Below are 13600 nucleotides of genomic sequence, written 5' to 3' on the forward strand. Positions count from 1 at the left end.
CTGTGTCCCTGTGTCCCTGTCCCTGTGTCCCTGTGTCCCTGTGTCCCTGTCCCTATGTCCCAGTGTCCCTGTGTCCCTATGTGTCCCTGTGTCCCTGTCCCTGTCCCTGTCCGTGTCCGTGTCCCGCCGCGGCCGCCCCGGCCCCAGCGCGGGGTCGCGCGCAGCCCCCGCCCCGCGCCGCCGGTCACGTGGCAGCGCCCCCCGCATTGTGACGCAGCAGGGCCGGGCGGGGCCGCCCCCTCCCTCCTCTCCTTCCCTCCTTCCCTCCTTCCCTCCTTCCCTCTCCTCCTCCCGCTCCTGCCGGCCGCTGCCCGGTGGCAGGGCAGGGGCGGAGGGCGGAGCGCCGCCTGCACCCGCGGGGAGTGGCGGGGGGCGGCAGCCGAGAGGCGGCACCTGGTCCTTCCCCCGTCTCCATCCCTCGCGGCTGCCGTGGAGCGGCCGCGGCCGAGCGGAGCGCAGGGGTGAGGTGAGGAGAGCGGAGCGCAGCGGGGGCTTTGTTGCCGCCGGGGCGGCGGGAGAGGGGGCGCGGCGCCGGGCCCGGGTGCCCCGCGGTGCGGGTGGCGCTGGAGCCGCTTCCCCCCCGCCCCTGAGCGGGGCTGGCTGCGGCGGCAGCGGGAGCGGCGGCGGGGGCGAGCCCCGGCCCCGGCAGCCCGCCCCGGGGAAGCGCTTTCCGCGTGAAGTCGGGGCTGAGCGCGGCGGGTTTCGCGGGGCTGAGCCCGCCGCGGTGTCAGCCGTGCGCGGTGCGAGCCGCTGGCGCTGGCGGCCGCTGCGGAGCCCGGCGGGCACCCCCCGCAGCAGCCTCCTGTCCCGCCGGGCCAGCCGGCATCTGGAAGGAAATCAAGTAGGAGTTGCATGCTTGTAACTGTGGGGAAGCAAATGCCAAGTTGTCTGGTAGAAGCGTGCTCCAAGGCTTATGCTTGGGTCAATCCGAAATCGTGTTGTTGCAGCGGCAGGGATCAAGCCTTTTTCATTCCCGCATCAGTGCGTGCTTTATGTGAGCACATGTAATTTATGTACAGGGGAGCTCGAGGATGGGGTTCTGATGGTACCGGATACAAACCAGCGCCTAAACAGTCTCGGTCTTCATTGTCAGTGTTATCACTTCGGAGCTCTTTCAATCGCTGGCTTAAAGCCACATCTCTTACAGAGATATTAATCAGTCACAACTGTTCCTCAAAACGTCCCCTCACCCCAAAACCCACCAAAAAACTGCTAGTGCCTGTGTTTTCCATGGAAAATCTTAGCATCTAAGCCTCATTTTATGCTTCAGCATTCCAACAGCAAAAGGTAACTGAAAAGTTTAAAAAAAATTATTCTCAAGTAAATCGCTTGACTAGACTCTTTTCTGTTATTTAAATGGCTAAAGAATCATACGTTCATACAATCATAGCACTGGGAAATCAAATAATTTTATATTTTGTGCAAGTAGCACTGATCCTACAGCCAGAAATTGTGTTGAATGATGAGCATGCATTTAGCCTTGTGCAGCATGCTGTAGCAGACTTTTAATGGTGTCCTGCCCTTGCTGAATTTAGGAGTTATGTACTTCCCAGTAACCCATAAAAAACATGACCTATTGCCTTACTACCACCCATAAACATGAGTTTCTTCACCCTAAAATCCTCTGCAGCTAGCTCATGTGTGAGCTCATGGTTGGTGAACTTGGTAAGACACTTCTGTCTTCATACTGCTAAGTCTGCAAATATTCCTCATGCAATACTGGAACCATATTTTGAAGATTTAGCAGGTAAGCTGAAAAACTGGTTTCAAGAGCAGGGTTGGAGGGTCGCTCAAGAGATAGTTCAAACAGTGAAAAGCACTTTTCATCTGATCAAGACAAATAGAGTTTGACCTGTTCAGTTGTCAAAGTGAAGCTTGCCTCATCACTATAGTTACAGTATACAAAAATTGTAAATTTTCCTTCGAGTATGCCTTCATGTAAGCACAGTTAGCCCATGTGTGAAAAGGCTCCCTTTGTAAGGTGTGGTATGCTTAATTTCTGCATGATTTATGTGTCCAAGACCGACTTATGCAGACTGACCATTGTGCTTAATACAGCACTCTACCCTTGCCTTAAACTGGCAGTTCACTTATTTTTGAGGTGTTTGTGATTTCTGTCTGTGTTATTGATTCAGTGTGCTGCAGAATGCATGTGTAGCTTGTTGAAAAAGTGCGTACAGTAGGACTGCATCAGAGTACTGGCCCAGTGTAAAGTTACATCCGAATTCAAGGAGCCTCTTTAAAACAATCCTTCTTTTTCGAGCTAGCAGTGCAGTGCAGGCTACTCAAAATTCTTTTAAGTGTCAAAGTGTCATTTTGGTGTAAGCAGATAGGCAGTCTTTCAGGTAAGGAAGTTCTGTAGAAGATAGTGTCTTATATTAGGTAGAACCTGCTTGTCTTAATATTTTTTTTCTCTAATGACAGCAACATGGAAAATAAGTATGTCATGAGTTCTTTGGGGCCACCTTCTGAGTTTAGAAAGAGCTGCATGTAAAATTAGACTGCTTGGACAAGGTGACTGAAGGTACCCTTGAAGATTCAGTCCCTTCACGGAATACTGTGAATAAGAGACAGGTCATTTTTTTCATAATTTCAGAAGAACCGTGATCCCAAATATTACATTAATTACATAATTACAAATATTTTGTAACTGTTTCTTGACTGGGCATCAGCGGAGCTTGAAAAACTAGGAACTGTCCCACTTGTGCAGTTTTTCTGGCAGCTGAAATCTGTTCCCATGTGGACTCAATAGGTGCAAGAAGTCTTCATCTCACATACACTTGAGGTGGAATAACATCTGCATTGGCACAGCTCTCTTTCTCACAGTCCTCTTCCCGGATGTCTCAGACTAGACCTACTTCCACAGCAGCTCTGTCCTTGGGCACTTGTCTGATTAGAAGCAGGAAGGGGAAAGCATGATGGCCCTGCTGCAGCTGTTATAGCTTCTGTCCTCTGAAATAGAGAGCTGCCTGCCTGTGCAGGGAGATGCCAGCAGGAAAGGGGGAGCAGACAGCCAGAGGCAGCCCCATGGGGTGACTCATCTGTCACAGGAGTGACAGCAGCACAGAAGTCCTCTTGGCAGAGTGCAGGGATGGTGGCACTTGTGACACCGTTTGGTGTCATGGAGCAGTGATGCTGCACATCATGAGCACAAAGACCAGTACTTCAGCAGCCTTCGTGGGATGCAGCAAGTTATCTCTCCCATCTGATGTTTAAACATTTCAGCTGACTAGATGAGGTGTGTAGCAGAGCTTTATCTGCATCCGTATCTGTCTCTTGTGGTGTACATGAAGCTCCAGAGGCAGCCTGTGAATCATAACCAAGGAGGCAGGGAACAATTTTTTTTAAAATTTCAATTTTACTAGAATCAGTCTGCATCTCTTTTCAGGTAGATGTCAAGAGGAGAATATTGTGATCCTTCCTTACCTCAGTCAATTAAAATTAATGCCAAGTAAAATAAGGAAAGGTTTATATTTTTCATGTACAAGTCTGTAAGTAATCTATTTGCCAGTGCCTTACTGTGTGTTGCTTAGCAAATACAGTGGTTTTTTTTACAGTTGAAATGTATATGTTAATTGTCAAGATGAAAAATGTGTTAGAAAAAGCTGAGAAACATTGGATTTTGGAAGGGCAGATAGTAATTCTTTTCAACTCTTGTCCAAATAGGACCATAACTAAACTAAACTGAAGGAAATTGTGCTTAGATAATTGGCAAGAGGTCTTGGAGTAGCATTGTGTCTGTGCTCCCTCTTTTTCTGGCAGATCTGTTGTTTCTTGAAGGAGGTAGAGAAGATAGGCTTACATGGAGCAGGTGCATAGTAAACACAAGGGAATTTCTCTTTAAATGCAAATGTGGTTCTGCAATAGATTTATATGCACAGTGGAACCATTTGGAAACAAGAAGATAGAACATATGCATCAGATACTTTATTGATTTAAGACCCTGAGAGAGTTTTAAACTGAGGAGGGAAAATAATTAATTAATTTTTGTGGTCGAAATATTGTCTGCTATTTACTTGTCAAAGGTGGAACTGTGATTTCATCTTCTACAATAAAGCTCCAAGTGATTTCAGAGGTCTGGAGGTCTTAGAGTTACCAAAGAAAAGTACAGTTCAGCCATCACAGTTTGACAATTGGGGCAATCCTTCATTAGGTATGTTTCATTGTATATTAAGGAGTGTTTACAAAAGCATGTTTCCAATATGGATATGGTTGGTTTTCATTCTGTAGGGAATTACAAAGCAGCACTTGAAAGTGTATTTTTTCTTGTAAGCCGTTCCTTTTTGCTTCAATTTCCTCCTCAGTTCTTGTTTGCAGTCAAACTGCTGGCATTATTTTTGTTTATACCAGATAAAAAAGCATTGTGTTACTTATCTTTTAAACTCAATACAGTGTACTACATGACCTCTTCTTATATATAAATCCTCCCCCTTCTCCCCCCTTGTGTTTTATTGTTACAGACTCAATCTGGAGCTTTCCATTTAAAATGAAATCCTAATCAGGAACTTAGCACTTCCCTTCAACCACCCCCATTTTAACCAACTTGTTTACATCTATGACTAAAAGTCAGGCTGTGCTGCATAGCTTTCTTGGAACAGGCTGCCCAGAGAAGTTGTCTCCTTTGTGGACATGATCCTGAGTAGCCTGCTCTGGGTGAGCCTGCATTATCAGGTGATTGAATTCAGTGATCTCCAGAGGTCGCTTCCAACCCCAGCCGTTGTGAATCTGTGCATGACAGGGGCATGCATGTGATTGTGATTTGGAGCTACAGTTCTCTGTGGGTTGTTCATACATGTAGTTCTTTTGCAGGATCACACCATATGACTAGCCTCTTTTTTTTAATTTTTTTTTTTTAATTAGGAAATGCCTTTAAATTTTATGTGTATGTACATATCTCATGTTCTTTTTTTACTAAAATTTGAATGTAAATATTCTTCCTTTTGTATGCTATGCTGTCAGTTCCTGTTGAGTCACAGTAGTAAATTTATGAAGATCTCATGAGCTGCTTTTGAATGGGCTCAAGATTTTAGATATTGAAGTTGTCAGCCTGTTAAGACACTTATTTGATTATTTGTAAAAGCTGTCTCCAAGATGTTTTTAAAGGAAAACAAAAAAAAGGCGCCAAACAGAATGAAACAAAATATATCTGGGAAATACATTGCACACAGAAGCAGAAGAGTTCTAGTAAGGTAAATAAGCTGTGTCATATTCTCTGACATATTCTACTGTGCTAAGTGTAAGTGTACTCATTTCTTCTCTTGTTACATGGAAAGAGTCTTAGGGTATGTGTCCGAATTATGTTAATGTCTAGGATATTACCATTTTGCAAACTCATATGCTGAGCTCTGGATAAAGTGCAATATTTGTGCTTGTTGCTAGGACATGGCCAAAGTTATCTTGTATCTTGAGTTACAGAATGGAATCACCAGGAAAATGAGTTATACTTATATCATTAATTATTTGCTTTTCGTTAGCATTGAAACTCTGACAGGCTTGGTGCTGTGACCACTTCCCTGGGGCAGGAACCTTCATGCTCTATGTGAAGAACCTTTTCTATATCCAGTCTATACTCCTCTGACACAACTTCAGGCCATTCCCCAGGCCCTGTCCCTGTCCCCACAGAGCAGGCCTGCCCCTCCTGTTCCCTCACAAGAAGCTGTGACTGCAGTGAGGTCTCCCCTCAGTCTCCTCCAGGCTGAACAGACCAAGTGCCCTCAGCCCCTCCTCACACGGCTTCCCCTCCAAACCCTTCACACCCTCACGGCTCCTTTGGACACTCTCTGACAGCTCAGTGTCTTTGTGTTGTGGCACCCAGAGCTGCCCCAGCACTGGAGGTGAGGCTGCCCCAGCTCAGAGCAGAGCAGGACAATCCCCTCCCTTCCACATCAGGTGATGCTGTGCCTGATGCTCCTCAGGATGTGGAGTATTGTTCTTTTGTTGACAAGAACTGAGTGTAGTGCTCATGTAGGTATCAAATTGACATTTATGAGGTGGAGGAATTCTTCTGTGTGCTGGATGCACCTCAGGGTATGGTTGGGCCTTTTGACTGCCAGGGGATACTGTTGGCCCACAGTCAACTTGCTAACGATCAGAACCATCACATCCTGTTCCATGGGACCTTTCATTCCTTCTCCAGCTTTGAGTCTGCCCTTACAGCCAGGAATATCCTGTCCCTGGTGCAGAATACGACTCTTGCCCTTGTTAAGCTTCCTATGGTTGGTAATTGCCCAGCCTTATAATTTGTCAAGGTGTCTGCGGGGCATCTCTTCAATGGAGTCAGTGACTCCTCCCAGTTTAGTGGAATTTGCTGGAGTGGCTCTGTGTGATGACTGGAGGTTTTGCAGTGTTTGAGTGCTGAGATGCTCAGGTCCAGACAACTGATTGGAACACAACTGTTCATGTGTTTAGGGTTTTCACAAAGAGACAGACAGCAGCACAGAATGTTGATCCCTGCACCCAAAACTTTATGCATTTCACTAGCTTGCTTCTTCCTGTAGTAAATTAGCCTGTATGTATTCCCTGCTGCTGTGATCCAATTCCTACCAGATCTTTAATTGTCTGAGTCAACACTAGCTCTTGTGTGTCTGTATACTCTCTTGGTAAGGCAGCAAGGTATGCTGAATAGCTGCATTCCTTCTTAACTTGTCTTCTGGTTGTGATTTACCAAAATGCACACAAAATCTCCTCAGAGTGAATCATTCACTATGCAGTCAGTTTAAGAGCATGTGTGGATCCCTTTGGTCACTTGCTGGACAAATCCATCCTTAAGAGGATGTAGTGTCTGTTGTGGTTTGTAGTCACTAGAGGCTAGAGCCAGGAGAGCAGTTGTAGTGTTGCTGCCATGCAGTTGGAGGAGAGGACGTCCTGAATTCAAAGGATTTTGTCAGCTCTGGGTTTCTGCATCACAGTGAGTTCTGCCCCTGTTAGCAGCACTAATAGATAAAGGCGTTGATGTCTTGATGTTCTGAAATGACTGGCCTTGAATTAGTAGGTAACTAGTATGCCTGCTTGGGTTAGGAGTTCAGAGCCCAGTGTTGGTATGGCGTTGGAATGGAGAGGAGTGAGTGCTGTTTATGTGTCATGAAGTTGCCCCCAGCTGCCTGTGGAGTGTACAGTGTCTCTTCACTATCAGACAGTAAAGCTGGGTGAATTGCTGTCCTTGAAGGTTCAGGTTAATCTGGCCTGACTGTGAAATCCCCACAGGAAAGGCCAACAAACACATGGTACAGGAATATAAAGGAAACTCTGTAGGAGTACATAGGGAGCAGGTTGCATAGAAGGAAGAATTAGCACAATTCCAGCTAATGGAATTTAGCAAAATGGACACTCTCTCCAGCATATGTTTCTCATCAGGACCCATATGCTTTACAGTATGCTTCCAGGCTTTGCTTTTTGCAAATGCATTTTTTAGATGAACATATCTACAGTAGCACTATTTCTGGATGTGTCTACACTGCAATCAAGTAGTGTGATTGCAGGACATGCAGACAGCTCTGTAATTGCTTTGATCTGTATGTGATGTGAAGACATGCCAGCCTAGACTTAAGAGAGGGCTTTCCAAGCCTTCTGGACAGATTATTAAACCATGCTGAAGTCTGCTTTCATGTGTCTCTACTGCTATTTTTAACTGTCCTCTCTAGATTTGCCCTGTTGTGGATATGCCTACACATTCTGACATAAATTCACGACTGTGTGCCCACTTCATGCCTTCTTCAGCATTGTTGGTGGATATTCTGCATTTGGGTGTGTATCCCTTATTCTTTGTACTGAGATAGTCTGCTTTTCCATGGAGTTTAACTGACTGTTTCACTATTTAATTCTGCTCTGTAAGGAACTATAGAAAGGGCAGTAGAGTGTCAGAGAGACTTCTGGCAAATTTCCACTCCAAAAATAAATTTTTATAGTCACTGTTCCAAATTTGATTGTTAAGTTAAAAGAACCATCACATCCAGGCCATACATTTTTGCAAGTGTTAAAATTCAGATGAGAGACCAGGTTAAAGGAGGAATGTTAGAAATGAGCATTTTAAAATGTTCTGTATCAAAACATTGAATCTAGAGTACAATTATGGGGGAAGTGAGATTATATGAATGATAAGAAATATCAGCAATAGCAGTAAGGTCACTATAATATATAAAATGCAATCCAACTCTGTTAAAAGGAATTGAAATTATTTTTAAGAGAATGTGTATGTTTTTTTTCAACATTTCAAGGAAGATCTTTGTACTTCTAAGAGTTTCTTCTTTTGGATTATGGGGATTTTTTTGTTGGTTGAGGATTTTTTTTTTAACTTTATGTAATAAGAGTTATTTTTGGTTTGTCAGATAAGTTTTAAGTTACTCCATATTATTGAAAATTAAGTTATTGAACCTTCTTATTAAGGTGCTACATTGTATGAATGAATTTGGCAGCAGGTATACTTGCACATCAGATTTTAGTAATTTTTTTTAACACAGAAATTTATTTTATTTCCTCATTAAAAAACAATCAACCAACCAAAAAAAAAACCCCAAAAGCCTGCAGAAAACAGTAAAACCGATCTGTATCTAAGAATATAGTCTGAAAACATCTGTCAAGTATCTAATTCTTTTACTGTGCAATTTCCATGCTATTTAACAAAGACAAGGGAGAAAACATGGCTTAGAAGTTAGAACATAAAAGGATTAATTAGTCCAATTTTTTTTTTCATGCTACAGAAATGTTTCACATAAAAGCAGTACTGTCAGACAAAGAAGAATGCAAAATAGACTCTAACAAAGCATATGTTACTGTGACATGAGATATGCTGTAGAGGATTAAGGTGAAGCTGAGCTTTTCAGCCTGGTAGAATGCTACATCTTATTTGTCTGCCAAGAAAATATTTTGTTTCTAGATAAACGATTAAACTGAAAGAAATAAAACATTCTCTCATCTTTCATCAAACAGTTCTTTAAAAGAACTGTTTCTTAGTCCTGTCCTTGACACCTTTCTGAGGAAAAAGAACAGCCTTAGTTCACTGGATACTACACAAGAATGCAAGCTAAGCCTGGTTTCAGCCACATGTGGTCTTGAATAAATTATCTAATTCTTTTCACTTGTAAAATGAGAAGAAAATACAGTAGAGAATTGCAAATTGACATTAGCAACATCTTTTTGTAATGTGGCAGTCAAATAGTGCCTGATATTTTTATTATGAAAAGGATTAATTCTTTATGTTGAACAGCTCCAGCGCCTTCAAAATGTGAGTGTGGGACAGAGAGTGGGACATCCACCACTTCTCTGGGCAACCTGTTCCAATGCCTTACCAGTCCCACAAATTAGGATTTGTTCCTAATACCCAAACTAAACTGGCTGTTTTTTAGTTAGAAACTATTGTGCCGGTTTTATTTCCACAAGTTATGGTATAAAATGCCTCTCCAGCTTTGTTGTAGGCCTTCTTCAGGTACCAAAGGCCACAAAGAGGTCTCCTCAGAGCCTTCTCCAGGCTGAACCATCCCAATTCTCTTAGGAGACATATTCTATCCCTTTTAGCATCCTTGTGGTCCCCTTCTGGGCTTTATACAACAGGTCCTTGTCTTTCCTGTGCTGGGACCCCCGAGCTGGATGCAGGGTTCCAGGTGGGGTTTCACCAGAGCAGAGCAGAGGGACAGAATCCCCTCCCTCCCCTGCCCACACTGCTCTGGATGCAGCCCAGGACACGTTTGTCTTTCTGTCCTGTGAGTGCTCATGGCTGGGTCATGTCCAGCCTCTCACCCACCAGCACCCCCCAGTCCTTCCAGCAGGGCTGCTCTCAATGCCCTCATCCCCCAGCCTGGGCTGATGACAGGGGCTGTCCCAACACAGGTGGGCAGCACCTTGCACTTGGCCTTGTTAAACCTCATCTTGAGACTGTCTAGATTCCTTTGGATGGCTTCCCACTCTTCAGGACTGCCAGCTCCCCTATCCGCTTCATGTCATCAGTAGCCTTGCTGTGGAAATAGTTTATCATGGTGGCCAAGAACTGGCACAGGTTTCTCAGATTCTCAGAGGTGGTGGAGCATCTCTCCATCCTTGGAGGTACTCAAAGGCCACCTGGATGCAACAGGCAACAGACTCTGACTGAGGCATGGGCAAGGGATTGGACTAGATCTCCAGAACTCTTTTCCAACCTCCACTGTTTTGTGATTCTGTGAAACACTGAAAAGAAAAAAAATACAGTTATAATTCATACACACAAGGCTACAGGGAATAGCTTGTGTCTCCGGCTCTGTGATGGTAGCCTTGCACGCTGCTAAGCGCAGCCCAAAACATGGCATGGCTATCTATAGCCATGAAATATATGTGCTTTCATATTTGGGTTGTCTTCATGGAGCATTTTGGTGTTGGGTGTATGTGGTAAGTGAACTGCAGTGAGAGCCACCTCCCACTTCTGACAGTGATCTATGTAGTCTGGAGATGCGGACAGACACACAGAAGCACCTGTGTGCTCCCATGCTTCTCATTCTGGCCCTTCTGCTGTGGTTTTCTGTGGCTTCCTGCAAGCCCCTTTTTCCAGCTTCTGGATGGGGATAATAATGCTTTCTCATCCTGTAAGGCTGTGAGTGAATTGAGGAATGCTTGTAAAACACTTGGACGTTACTGATGAGCATCCATGAGAAAAGCTGCAAGGATGTCTTCCACTTGCTATAGGGCTTTGGCTGTCTAAAATTTATGCTAGTTAAATGCTGCATGGAGAAACGCAAGAAATGAAAATGCACACTTGATATTAATGAGTAGTTTGGGTGTGCTGTCTGTAAGACAGATCACCTTTTGTAAAGCATTGAAGTGCCATCCTTCAGTTAGTCTCTGCATCAAAATCAGTACATTCAAAAAAATGTGCTCACGTGTAAATTTTCTAATATAATGGTTTCTGATCTAGCGAGGTTCATTTCTTTAACATAGTTTCAATTTTTTTTTTTTTTTTTTTTTTTTTGTGATGGATTTCAGGAATCTCTGAATATTCTACCAAATTTCAGCTTAAAATAATAGTACTACTTCTGTAATTGGCATTTCTGCCACATCATCCCACACTTTATTACGGCACTAATAGCTGCACAACTGAACACTAATGATGTGTCTGCTGCCCATAACATTTTGAACAAATAATGTTGGATAGCAGTTCTCTATATAGGATAGCAGCAGAGGTGCAGATGCAGTCTGTTTCTCAAATGAGAAAATAATGACAGTTTCAGAAGACAGCATGTCTCTCAGGAATAATTTAGCTGTTTTTCACTGAATATTCCAGTTTCCATCAAACTGCAACTGAAATAAAAGGTTCTTTTTTGACAGTGGTTAAATTTACAGTAGTTTACACTGTTTAACTTTTAAGAATTTTTGCAAACATCGTAGTATATGTCTACAGAATAAGATATGAAAAATAGTGGAATTTCTCTACTGTCTTAATTTTAATTTTATCAAAAATGAAAATATTTGCATAGATGTTAGTGGTCAAGTGTCATTGCTAAGTCAGAGAAAAGCTAATGTTTACAGTAGAAATGATGAATTTTTTTTTAGTATTTTCAATATTTTTTGCTTTAAAAGTAAATACCTGTAATACATATGCATATCATATTTGTCAAGTAATCTCAAAGGAAAGTGGCTTTGTCTGAGTGACAAGGAGTGTGAGTTCAGGAGTGAGATTTTTGAATTCAAAGTTTGGTTTTTTGAGTTCAAGGTTTGGTTTTTTGAGTTTGAGGTTTGGTTCTTTTGGTCCATGGGCACCGTGTGCACAGATAGGTGCTCTGTGTGATGTGCCCTTTGTGAGGCTGGCTCACATCCCAAATTGAAGAGTAGTTCTAGTTACCCACTGCTTCCCCCCAATCCTCACTGTTAGTGGAATTCACCTTGTGTCAATGGGAGATTTGGCTTTGAAATTTGGAGTATAAGAATTTGCTAGAGGGTAGCTCTTGGGTATTCTAATCAGTTTCAGGGCACAAAAGATGGGACAGTGGAATTGACAGCCCAAAAATTTAAAAGTAGAGAATAAAAAAGGGTGTAGTTGGAAGACATAATAGGAAAGTGGTTTGAACCTTGTTGCAGGCCTCCCACAAGAGAGCAGGACAGTGCATAGACTTCACACAGATGCTGGATACACTTGGCATATTGTGACCCTTGAAGCAGAGAATCTACTTACATTGGTGTTTTCCCTTGAATTTATAATTAAAGCTCACAGGAAGCAAAAAATCATAATGGGACTGAATGCAGGACTTTGGCAGGAAAATATAAATAAGGCAGGTTCTGAATTTCTAACTTCAAATACAGCATTTGAATATTGCAAACTTAAGAGCACTGTTTGTCATTAATTCTTTGTCATTAATTCTTTTCAGGATATTTCTAGAAATAATTGAGCAGGCCACTGTGGGACTACAAGGTGCTGAAATTATACTGGACTGTTACTGAATTTAGGTTGAGTAATTCAAATGGGAAAAGGAAAGATGCAAGGAAGTGTTTGAAAAATTGCTTTTACTCATCCATGTAAAAATAATAATAATTAAAAAAGACCTCAGACCCTAACATGACCTAACAGATGCTTTCATCGTTAAAAGTATGTTAAGCAAAGATATTTTAGATTACTTGGTTTTATTGAAACAATACTTATAAATGAAATGTGTTCTTCAGTGAAAAAAAATGTGCAGCTTAGGAAGGTTTATAGGGATGATATACTGATCAAATTGTTTCCACATTTTTCTATGATCAGTACCTGCAGAAGATAAGGTGAATAAGGATGCAAGGTATTAAGAAGAGAATATGAAGTTGGGATTTGTGTAACAAAACTGCAGTATCAAATAATATAATTTAATTTAAATTATTGTACTGAGCAAAAACTTTTGAAGGATTGCTACCCCAGTTATACTGCCCCGAGTGCTGCTGCCACTAATTCAGAGAAAGAAGAGAAACCTCAGTTCATGATTTGAAACGAGAGTGCAATGAGTCACATCTGCTTTATTAGAGACGTTGACACAGAATCCTCCACCTCCCCCCAAACCAATGCATGATTTGGAAAGGCTGAGCTCTGCTATGCTTGATTTCATCCTAACGTAAGTGCTGGAGCCTACATTAGCAGTGGTAGTTGCCATAAGCCCTGTGTTGCTCTGTCTTACTTTGGGGCCAAGTATCTGGTTCCTTGTGGATGTGGTTACTAGGGTGTATTATTTTTGGATTTTTACATAAGAATGAGGCTACCAAAAGAAGGCATATTTTTTATTTCTGTAGTTCATGAACTCACAACAGCCCTGCAGATGTTCATTACTCATTACCTTTGCCAAAAGACTAGAAGTTGTGAGTGCTTTGACAGCATAGTACTTTTGAAATTGTACCTGGAATAAAAAGTTTGTAAATCAAAATATCATGCATATTTTTATGTTCCTTCTCAAGTTTATTGGGAACCATATCAAGCCATTAATTTATTTAATGTTCTGCTTATTTCTCCTAAAATGCACATTTCCAAAGTCTTGCTGAAGTAAATATGATGGCAGTGTACACACACATTTTCTTCTGTGCTGTTTCTTTACTTCAGTAAAGTTTTGTGCTGCTTTGAGGTGGTTCTAGGTGATACATGGGCTTTACACTTTCAGCCACCATTTAGGATATAGTGGTGAAATTT

General features: G+C 42.5%; 1 protein-coding gene across 2 annotated transcripts in view; it reads left to right on the forward strand.

Moving 5' to 3' along the window:
* The first annotated feature begins 265 nt into the window (after positions 1 to 265).
* SNCAIP (synuclein alpha interacting protein) overlaps positions 266 to 13600 on the forward strand; it is an 89340-nt gene continuing 76005 nt past the window's right edge. For both annotated transcript variants that reach the window (XM_056514346.1, XM_056514347.1), the window contains exon 1: positions 266 to 466. The gene's annotated coding sequence lies outside the window, so the exon portion shown is untranslated. The remainder of the gene's footprint in view (positions 467 to 13600) is intronic.

Source organism: Oenanthe melanoleuca, chromosome Z (assembly GCF_029582105.1).
Source record: "Oenanthe melanoleuca isolate GR-GAL-2019-014 chromosome Z, OMel1.0, whole genome shotgun sequence".
NCBI classification, from domain to species: Eukaryota; Metazoa; Chordata; class Aves; order Passeriformes; family Muscicapidae; genus Oenanthe; species Oenanthe melanoleuca.